The sequence below is a fragment of the Nelumbo nucifera genome, chromosome 2 (assembly GCF_055504915.1).
Source record: "Nelumbo nucifera cultivar China Antique chromosome 2, China Antique-T2T, whole genome shotgun sequence".
NCBI classification, from domain to species: domain Eukaryota; kingdom Viridiplantae; phylum Streptophyta; class Magnoliopsida; order Proteales; family Nelumbonaceae; genus Nelumbo; species Nelumbo nucifera.
The window spans coordinates 50291294-50302943 of NC_142650.1; the positions used below are offsets into that span (position 1 = coordinate 50291294).

The following is an 11650-nucleotide window of genomic DNA, read 5'->3' on the forward strand; positions in this document are numbered from 1 at the left end:
CGATGGACAGGATATTTTGATTTGGATTAAGACCCATTCTATTTCTTTTTCATTTTCGTGTTTTTCTTTTCATTTTTCTCGTTGTTTCGGTGGAAATTGATTGCGATTAAACAAATTAGTTCTAGAACAGAAGAAAAACGTAGTCTCATTTGTTGAGCCCGCCATCAGTTCAGCAGCAGGAACGCACAGGACTATGTTTGTCAAGCTCGTAAAACCTTATCTGTTTCTGCTTTTGCTTATGCGGTTTGCAGACTCTGAAGATGCTGGCTTCACCTACAATGGCTTCCGAGGTGCTAACTTGAGCCTGGACGGTATGGCTCAGATCACACCAAGCGGCCTCTTAATGATAACAAACCAAACTGCACAGCAGACGGGTCACGCCTTCTACTCGTACCCACTCCACTTAAAGAACCCAGGCAACGGTGAAGCTGTCTCCTTCTCAAGCACTTTCGTGTTCGCCATCATCACCCAGCCCGAGTACCCAGATATGGGTGGCCATGGAATGGCTTTCGTGATCGCACCTTCAAGAGGGCTCCCAGGATCCCAACCAACCAGATATCTAGGCCTTTTCAACGCGTCCAACAATGGAAATATGTCCAACCATGTTGTTGCAGTTGAACTGGACACGATCGAGAACATCGAGTTGGCTGATATCAATGATAACCATGTTGGTATTGACATTAATGGCTTGAAATCCGTAGACTCCGCACCAGCGTCTTATTTTACGGATCAAAATGGTGAGTTTAAGAACTTAAGCCTCATGAGTGGGAAAGCAATGCAAGTATGGGTCGAATACAATGGCTTGGACACTCGAATTAATGTTACAATAGCTCCGATTAATGTGCCTAAACCAGATATCCCACTCTTGTCATTGCGCTACAATCTTTCTCCGATCATTAAAGACCCCATGTACGTTGGTTTCTCGTCGTCTACGGGTGCAGTTCTTACATCCCATTATGTGTTGGGATGGAGCTTTAAGACCGACGGTCCAGCCAAAGAGCTCACTCTCTCCCAACTTCCTACGCTTCCTCGAGTAGGAACTAAACAGCAATCTAAGTTTATCACGGTTGGGTTGCCCATTCTTGGCTTGGTTTTAATGTCCACACTGATCACCGGCATTCTTTTCATCTTTAGAAGGAAGAGAAAGTTCGCTGAAGTACTTGAGGAATGGGAACTACAGTATGGGCCTCGTAGGTTCAAATTTAAGGATCTCTACATCGCCACCAGGGGATTTAGCGAAAAGGAGCTTCTAGGTCAGGGCGGTTCAGGTAAGGTGTACAGAGGCATATTACCCACCTCCAAAGTGGAAGTTGCAGTGAAGAGGGTGTCCCATGAATCAAGACAAGGAATGAGAGAATTCGTTGCCGAGATTGTTAGCATGGGTCGACTGCGGCACAGGAACTTAGTACAACTCTTGGGCTATTGCCGGCGTAAAGGAGAGCTCCTGTTGGTCTACGATTACATGCCGAATGGAAGTTTAGACAAGTTCATCTTCGACCAACCAAAATCTACACTGAATTGGAGCCAAAGATTTCGAGTCATCAAAGGAGTAGCAACTGGGCTATTTTATCTGCATGAAGAATGGGAGCAGGTCATTGTTCACAGAGATGTAAAGTCCAGCAATGTCCTATTAGATAGCGAATTCAACGGTAGATTAGGAGATTTCGGACTCTCGAGGCTTTATGATCACGGAAGCGATCCACAAACAACACATGTGATGGGTACACTAGGTTATCTTGCACCAGAGATTACTAGAACCAGTAGGCCGACTCCCAGCACAGATGTATTTGCTTTTGGGGCTTTTGTGCTTGAAGTGGCGTGTGGGAGAAAGCCTATAGAACCACAAGCATCCGGTGATCATGAGGATTTTATTTTGGTTGACTGGGTGTTGTCATTTTGGAGTAGAGGGGCAATTCTTGAGGCAGCAGATCCAAATTTGGCAAGCAATTATGTGGCTGAGGAAATGGATTTGGCATTGAAGCTTGGCATTCTTTGCTGTAACTCCATTCCGAGAGATAGGCCGACCATGCGTCATGTATTGGGGTTTTTGAATGGAGATGCCCCGCTTCCGGATCCATTGTGGGTTACATATTCACAAAAGGAAGTCTTTAACAACTTTGGCCTGTTTCATTCTTCTTTGGGTTTGAACAATACAATCAGTCAATCATCGGTGACAGAGTCTCTCCTCTCCACAGGGCGTTAGTAGCACCTAGAAATTATCTGTAGGTTAATTGTTCCGTTTAGATGTATATTGCGAGTATAATGGTGTGGCCATCTTTTTTTTTTTCTTTCTTTTTTCCATTGCCATTTTGTTTTATAAGTTTTTTTTTTTCCTTTTTGAAGTCTGTTTTATAAGTAAATTAATCTGCTTGCTTCAAATCTTTTAAGATATCTTGTTCGTGAGTTTCTTAAAGGGACTTTTTCTTTCTGTTTTATAAGATAATTAATCAGCTTGCTTCAACACTCCCTGCATGCATTTTTAGATCTGCATTCATCTTTCCTGAGCACTAATCAAGTACAATTTATTATGAGGAATTTTGATATGGAAAATAATCTTGAGCTAGAATGGAAAGTTCACCTTGAAAGGGGCCTTCGCTTGCAACCTCTGCCAGTAGCAAAATGGTTTCAAAACCGGCGAGTACCATGGAAGATAAAGCAACAACAGGATTGTGAAAGTCTGAAAGCTAGCTAGCTACAACAACATCAAGGCTGATTATGAGAGGAAAAATTTGAAAACCACGGTAATTGTTTTTACACTGGGAAATTTTTTGGGCAATACTTGTAAGTTCTAAAGAATTCTAAAGAATCCCTCGTGACTTGATTACCCAAAAAGAAAAAGAATCCCTCGTGACTAGTTATGCTTTCTTCAAGAAATTCTTTTCCTCACAGAGAGGTTGCTCGAAAGAGGAGAAATTACAGAGAAAATTCGGTAAAGGAAACAGGAGAGAAAACCAAGATGAGGCTTATTTTTGTAACTTCTACTTATTGTCAAGTGAACAAATTCGAGATAGTAGGAGATAAGAGAGGAGATGAGGGTGGATGTTGGGCTCAATCCTTCGCACATTTTTTGTCTAACGAGGACTCATTATCAAAATTTGAACAATAATCAAGTGAAAAGAGTCTTTTTGTCCAATTTAATGCCTGTGCTGTTGAGAAAAGTCAAGTTTCCGGTTTCCACCTTCCAAGATGATCACAGAATTCAAACAAACAATACGATTTGTTTTAGGAGGATACATTTTTCAAAATTTGAACAATAATCAAGGGTAAAGGAGTCTTTTTAATTTGTCCAATTTAATGCCCGTGCTGGCGAGCACATTCAACTTTTCACCTTCCATTATAATCAGAGAATTCAAACAAAAGGAAATTTGGAATTTAAAAATAAATCTTAAAATCAAACACTTTATGAGAAGGTGTTGTTTTTAGATAGACTTCTACTTTTGTAATTTCAAAAACACAAATATATAAGTCCCTCTTTGGATACTTTTTTTAAAGTATAAAAGTTAAAAAAGTACAAAATAGTGTTTGTATTGTATACTTTTGTTATTCTGCCTTTATATTTTTTAGAAGTACAAAATTCTCAAAAGCAAGAAATCAACTTTTTATATTTCATGCTTTTGGCAAAATAGTACTTCCAAACTACGGAAAATCGCGGTCACCAGTCACCAGAACCACAGATGAACATGTTTTTACCAAATAGGAAATGGTTATTTTGTTTTGGAAAGCATACTTTACAAAATTTTTCACCCAAACGGTTTTTAAAGCAAAAATACCAAAGTAAAGACATTTTTGTACTTTATACTTTGGTACTTTAATAGTACAAAAGTAGAAGTCTACCCAAACAATGCCTAAAATTTGTTTACTTTAGTATATTTTGCTTTGAAAGTTATTTGGGTAAAAAATTTTGAAAAGTAAAATTTCTAAAATAGAAGTATCTTTTCTATTTGGCAAAAGCATGTTTGTTGGTGCTTCCAATGACGGTTTCCAATGATTTGACAGTATGAAACGGATATTAATGGTTTGATTCCAGCAGTGGTGAGCAGAGGTAGTGTGATCACCTGTTGGCAGGGAAACGGAAGCACTATTTCACCAAAAACATGAAGCATAAAAAGCTGATTTCGAGCTTTTGAGGCTTTTCATGCTTTTAAAAAGTAGGGAAATAGAAGCGTAAAATATACAATACAAATGCTATATCGTATTTTTCATACTTTAATTTGTAAAAGTCTATCCAAACGTGTATATGCTGTGTTGTGGAATTGCATCTGAATATGTTCTTTACGCCCTATTTCTCTGTTATCATGTCAAGTTAGCATGGTTTGGATCCATTTTCAACTATAATTCTAGTCAGGTGTAGAACTTCACAAATTGGGTAACAAATTTCGCTGTTGATAAGTCTAAAACGCTGATCTACTAAGACAAACTCTTTTATTACTGTGGATCATTTGGAAAAGCAGGATTAAATGCGTCTTTGATTATGCTCCTCCTCCTAATCGCAATTTCCTCTATCATGATCCCAAACAGGTCCTAGAGGGAGAAGATCACATTGCTGAAAGAAGTCAAAATTCTTTGCAAATGCATGAGGAAGTCAGAACTCTTTTTGAAAACCTCTCCAAGAGAATGTTTTGAAAATCGTTGTTGAAGGAAGTTTTGATAAAAATGGTCAGGTTGCTTTTGGAATTTTCCAAAGTGATAACCTCTCTCTCTCTCTCTCATCAACTTTTTAAGGGATAAAGATCTAGCTGCAACCAGAGATGCTTTCTTTCTGTATAAAGACATTCTAGACTCGTGTTTGGAAGTTGATGTTTCTTTTTTCTTTTATAAAAAGGGAAAAGGATTCTTGTTGTTTTGTTGAGGCCAATGCCCATAAGGTTGGACGATTAGGTGGAGTATGCTTGTAAATATCTCTTTCTTTAATGATTTATCTAGTTAACCAAAAAAAGGTAAACTTTACGGGTACTTTAATTAGCCCTTAATCAAATAACAGTGTACTAATTGTCACAATTAAACTAGGAACATGACATGAGCGTAGAGGTGCAACTTGGGTAGTCTATGATTGAAGCCTCAAACGTATCAGTTTGAAATGCTAAATCAAGCCTACCCGAGGCGTACCCCTACATTAATTTATGTTTCTTCCATTATATAGTTTTTTGATAAAAATGATAATGTTTAAAATTTATGCATCATTCTTCTATCATCATATTGAATGTTGGACTTTCCACTGCATTGCACGGGCCCAATTAGTATCTATCTATCTATTTATATAGCAAGAAGGTCCATGTCAGCACTCCTCTCATTACCCCATTACCCCCACCTTACATTTTCCTTTACTCTCTCTCCTCTTCCCTTCCCACCACTATGAAGTACAAATCGTTCTCAATGTTGATTCATGTCGGGCTGTTTTTTGTCAAAATAATCTATATATTATGTAATATTTAAAACAAAGCGGTCAAGAAATTTTCTCATTTTTTAAATTTTTTTTTTTATTCTATGTCATTTTTGAAACAACCAATGAGATGCACTTTCCCAAACCTAAATAATCTCTTTTTCTAAAATTTATCCTAAACTATCTCCCCCACTTTCTCCAGAATTATCTCTAATTCCAATTTATCTTCTAAACTATCTCTAATTCCTATTTACTTTCATAATTATCTCTAATTTAGTAGAGAGTTTCTCTTCTAAATTATCTCTAATTCCTATTTATCCTCTCCTCTACTTTTTATCTATATCTATCTAAAGAAAGTTTGGATTAAAAAATTTAAGAACTATTTCAATACTCTAAAAAAATTATATAATAAGTTTAAAATATTTATTAAAAAACAAAAAATAATTTTATATTTTTACAAAATATATCACAAAATTATGTATTAACAATTTAAATTACCTTTTTCCAAATGATCAATTTAAATGCTTTTCAAATATTTAATAATATGTAATAGCTTTAAATAAATAAAATTCAAATAACAAAAAAAATAAATATTTTATAGATTATTTAAATATTTAAATAACTAAATATTTATAATAACAATATTTTAAATAGTTAAAATAACGAAATTATCTAATAAATAATTTTATATTTTTACAAAATATATCACGAAATTATGTACTAACAATTTAAATTATGTTTTTCTAGATCATCAATTTGAATATTTTTCAAACATTTAATAATATGTAATAGCTTTAAATAAATAAAATTCAAATAACAAAAACTTTTGAATATTTTATAGATTATTTAAATATTTAAATAACTAGATATTTTTCATAACTAGATTTTAAAGAGTTAAAATAACTAAATCTATCTATCTATCTATCTATACGATCAAGAAATTTTCTCCTTTTTTTTGAATTTTTTATTTTTTTATTCCATGTCTTTTCTTAAAGAACCAATGAAATGCTCTCCTTCCCCAACAGTTTTTTCTCCTAAAATTTATCCCCAACTTCCTCCCCCACTTTCTCCTAAATCATCTCTAATTCCTATTTATCTCCTAACTTATCTTTAATCTACTAGAGAATTTCTCTCCAAATTATCTCTAATCCCTATTTATCCTCTTTGCCACATTTTATCTATATCTATCTAAAGAATGTATTTGTTAAAAAAATTAAGAATAATTTACATATTCTACGAAAATTACATAATAACTTTAAAATATTTATTAAAAACACAAAAATATAATTTTATATTTTTATAAAATATATCACGAAATTATATGCTAACAATTTAAATTATATGTTTCTGAATTAACTATTTAAATGTTTTTTAAATATTTAATAATATGTAATAGCTTTAAATAAATAAAATTCAAATAACAAAAAATTTTAAATATTGTATAGATTATTTAAATATTTAAATAACTAAATATTCATCATAACTAGATTTTAAATAGCTAAAATAACGAAATTATGTGATAAATTTAAAAAATTTCATCAAGGCAGAGAAATAATTATAATAATAATTAAGTTATGTAATAATAGTATAAATTATAATTTTATGGATAACTAAATTCAATAAATAATTAATATCTTTAAATTTAAATATTTTACATATGATTTAAGTATTTAAATAACTAAATATTTTGGATACAAAATATTTAACATAAATAGATTTTAAATAGTTAAAATAAAGAAATTACGTAAATGAATTTAAAAAATTCGAAAAAGTGGAACAACAATTCGAGAAAATAACTTTCAAAAAATTAATATTTATTAATAATAATTTTAAACTATCAATTTGTATTTATTATATAATTATATATACTGAATTTAATATTTATTGTTTTTTGTGATAAATGTATTTTCAATGATTATGTATAAATTTATTTTGTTTTGTTATTTAACAGAAAATTTTCAATAATTATTGGAGATTAAATTACTATTACTAAAATTCAATTTAATTATAAGTTTTTGATTAATATTTTGTTTTGTTTTGTATTTATTGTATTTTTATTATAAGTTTTTGATTATTATTTATTAGAAATTAAACTATTATTTGAGATTATACTATTATTAACTAAGTTAATATATTTTTAGTACTTATTGTATTTTTGTAATTTCTATAATTATTGTATTTTTCATTATCAATATATTTTCAATAATTATGTATTTTTACTATAAATTTTCAATAATTATTGGAGATTAAACTATTGTTATTTATCAGACATGAGTTAGTTTGGTTCGGTCATAGGCTATTTGGCCAACCAAATTGACCTGGTCAGGTTAGGGAGTTGGTCAGTTGAAATTGACTAACCTTTTGTGAAGTCTGACCCACTCAAGTTGTATCAGTTTGTGTCAATTTTTTTTTTCAGTTAGTTTCAAAAGATTTAAACTTAAAAATTAAATTAAATTTTAAGAATTATAGCATAATTATTAAAAAATAAATTGAAAACTTAGATTTATGATATAAAATATTTTAGGCTAAGAAACATGAAAAATTCCCACTTTTCTAAATTAAAAATTATATTGAAAATATAGAATATTAATATATATATCCATGGTTAGGTCATTCGATTTTGGCCGGTTTACAAATGGCCAAAGTGAAACTAATCCAACTTGGTCGAATTGGAAAATTTTTTAACCAAAGCCAACCTAAAATGCTAGAAACCGACAAACTCGGGTCGAGTTAATTGGGTTGGTCGGTTTCATCAGTTTGATGAATAAACCTAATTGAAATTAATTATTTTTATTTTTGTATTATAAAAATTTTATTAAAAGTAGTATATAAAATATGAAGAATTATTAATTATTTAAAAAGTTGAAAAATATAAAACAATTGTATACTCTTATGTGTTTCAATTAGGGTCATTTATTAGAACACACCTTTACGAATGGCAATTTTCCCCATCCCCAACGAGGACCCGATTTCCCCGACATAATGGGGCTAGGGATGGGAATTGTTTTGGCAAGGCAGGGGTAGGGACGGGGATTAATAGGAATCCCCGGTCAGGGATGAGGATTGAGGTTCCCGCCCCACCCCTACTCCAATTTTATATATATATTAAATGTTATTTATATTAAATATACTATTATATTATTTATATTATATATATCAAAACATATTTAAAACATTATTTATAATTTAAAATTTTTATTTATTTAAAAAAAATACTATTATCTAAAAAACATTTTGGGGATTCGGGGATAGGGGTTAATTTTAGAATCGAGGTCGGGGATGGAGAATATGATCCCCATCCATTGCCATCCCTACACATCTTAAAATTTTACATATTTATTTAAACCTACCTTATAGTCTTATAGTTTTCATTTTATTAAAACATCTCATATATTTTACAACTTATTTACTTGATCAACCTTTCATTAAAGAGTGTTTGTTTTGCCATTAGGCCCATGATTTCTTATTCCAAAAAATACCCTTAATACTTTTTTTTGTATAAAAAACAAAATTGACCAAATATAGCCAATAGAATGGTTGCCTATGTCTTATTAATGGTAAAAATGGTATTTTTATTTTTATTTTATTTTAATAAAATTTATTTAAATGAGCATTAGGTCAATAGAAGATTGATTAAATCCATTACAAATTATAAGTGGTGTTTTAGTAAAATGCTAACTATAGGGTAGATTTTAATAAATCCATGAAACTATAAGGGGTATTTTGGTATTTGACCTTTACTATTATTTAGCTTTCACTTAATAAATCCTGTGAGGTCCCTGCTAGTATATATTTAAAACAAAGCGGTAAAGAAATTCTCCTTTTTTTGAATTTTTTGTTTTTTTATTCCATGTCATTTTTGAAATAACCAATGAAATGCACTTTCCCAATAACCTAAATAATTTCTTCTCCTAAAGTTTATCCTAAACTATCTCCTCCACTTTCTCTAGAAATATCTCTAATTCCTATTTATCTTCACAATTATCTCTAATTTAGTAGAGAATTTCTCTCCTAAATTATCTCTAATTCCTATTTATCCTCTCCCCTACTTTTTATCTATATCTATCTAAAGAAAGTTTGGATTAAAAAATTTAACAATTATTTAAATATTCTAACAAAATTATATAATAACTTTAAAATATTTATTAAAAACACAAAAAATAATTGTACATTTTTACAAAATATATCGCAAAATTATGTACTAACAATTTAAACTATTTAATAATATGTAAGAGCTTTAAATAAACAAAATTCAAATAACAAAAAAATTGAAATATTTTATAGATTATATACATATTTAAATAACAATATTTATCATAACTATATTTTAAATAGTTAAAATAACGAAATTATGTAATAAATTTAAAAAAGAAATCTTTAAAGTAGAAAAATAATTATGACATAATATTGAAATTAATAATAATTCAATATATTACAAAATTAATAATGAAATTATGTAATAATATTATAAATTATGATTTTATGGATAAATAAATTCCATAAATAACTAATATTTTAAAATTTAAATATTTACATATTATTTAAGTATTTAAATAACTGGGTATTTTAAATAACAAAATATTTAACATAACTAGATTTTAAATAGTTAAAATAAAGAAATAGTTAAAACAAAGCGGTCAAGAAATTTTTCCTTTTTTTATTTTTTTATTCAATGTCATTTTTGAAACAACCAATGAGATGTACTTTCCCAATAACGTAAATAAACTCTTTCATCTAAAAACTCACCTTTTAATCATTATTTTTTGATAAGCACCTTTTAATTATTAGGGTAAAATATAAAAACCTCCCCTGTGTTTTGACTAAAACAAAAAACCTCTCTTGTAGTTTTGAATAAAGTGAAAGTTACCTCTCTTCCATCTCCTGCAGTTTTGAATATAGGGGGGCTACTAGTAGAGTATGGGGGCTGTAATTCAGATTTCTACATTGGATTGTAGTTAGGGGTGTCAATGGACTGGTTTTGGGTTGGAGTCCGTCCAAATCAAAATCCATTTGGACAGATTGGACAGACCAATAAGACATTGAATTTAGACAGACTGGACGGACCAATATGACATATTGGATTGGACCCGGTCCGTCCATAATGAATTTATGTTGGATTGAGCCAATATCTGGTCCATTGATAAAAGATAAGAACATAGGTCTCAATGGACCAGGTTTGAGTTGAAACTAATCTAAATTAACAGGAATTTGAACAGATTGGACAGTCTCTGGACCGGTCCAAAATGGTCCAAAATATTCATTGGACTGGATTGGACCAGGTCCATTTGTAATGGCCTCACATTGGACTGGACTGGATTGAACCAAATCCAGTCCAATTGGCACCCCTAGTTGTAGTCATGATATTGATAGAGGGAACTTGAAATCCATTGACCAGAATCAGACTAGGATTTGGATGACCAGACTACCCAGCAGCCTCATGAATTTGGATTCATCTCCTTTGATAGAGTCCTACATAATGCTCTTCCAAAAGAAGCTAACCCTGGAAGTGGTGGCCGTCAGATGGGAGGTGGTTCAGGTGGCAATGCAAATACATATGATAGTCGGGTGGATGTTGCCAGGTACATGCCACCTCAAATTGCTAGATGTGGTTTTCCAGCTTATGGTTCTTCTGGCTAAGGTGCACCTGGTTATGGTTATGGTGCAGCTAGTAATGGTGATGGCTATGGTCGCTATGGTGTTGGTGGCTATGGTAGTGCCAATGCTGGATACAGTGGGCCTGCTGGGGCCTATGCGAACCCTAATGCTCCAAATGCTGGGTATGTAAGTGGTCCTAGTGCCCCTAGAAGCCCATGGAGCAATCAAGCTCCTACTGGTTTTGTAGGTTATGGGTCTACTGCTCATTGGAATGCTCCCAGTGGTGCTGCTGGTGTTGGTAATGCTGTTTATGCCCCAACAGGTCAGTCCCCGAGTGGGGCTGCCAATTATGGGAATCATGGTTATGAGTATGGTGGTTATGGTGGGGGTGATGGATCTTATGGTAATCCAAGCAGCTATGGTGCTATTGGAGGGCATGCTGGCAGTGCCCCAAATAGCAGTTCTGGTGCTGGAGCTGGTGGTGGAGAGCAACAGGGAGCAGGTGGTGGCTACATTGGAAGTGGCTATGGTGATGCTAATGGGAATCCAGGGTATCCGAATGCAGTCTGGAGATCTGATGCTTCACAAGCTAGGAGTTACTCCATTGTCACGCCACCAATAGGAACAAACAAAAAAATAATACAAATGCATAAAAACTTACCTCTCCTGAGATGA

General features: G+C 32.1%; 2 pseudogenes; both read left to right on the plus strand.

Annotated features, from left to right (window-relative positions):
- On the plus strand, positions 1-2729 carry LOC104601091 (L-type lectin-domain containing receptor kinase IV.1 pseudogene; annotated as a pseudogene).
- A 1508-nt stretch (positions 2730-4237) lies between these two features.
- Positions 4238-11650, plus strand: LOC104601305 (heterogeneous nuclear ribonucleoprotein 1-like; annotated as a pseudogene).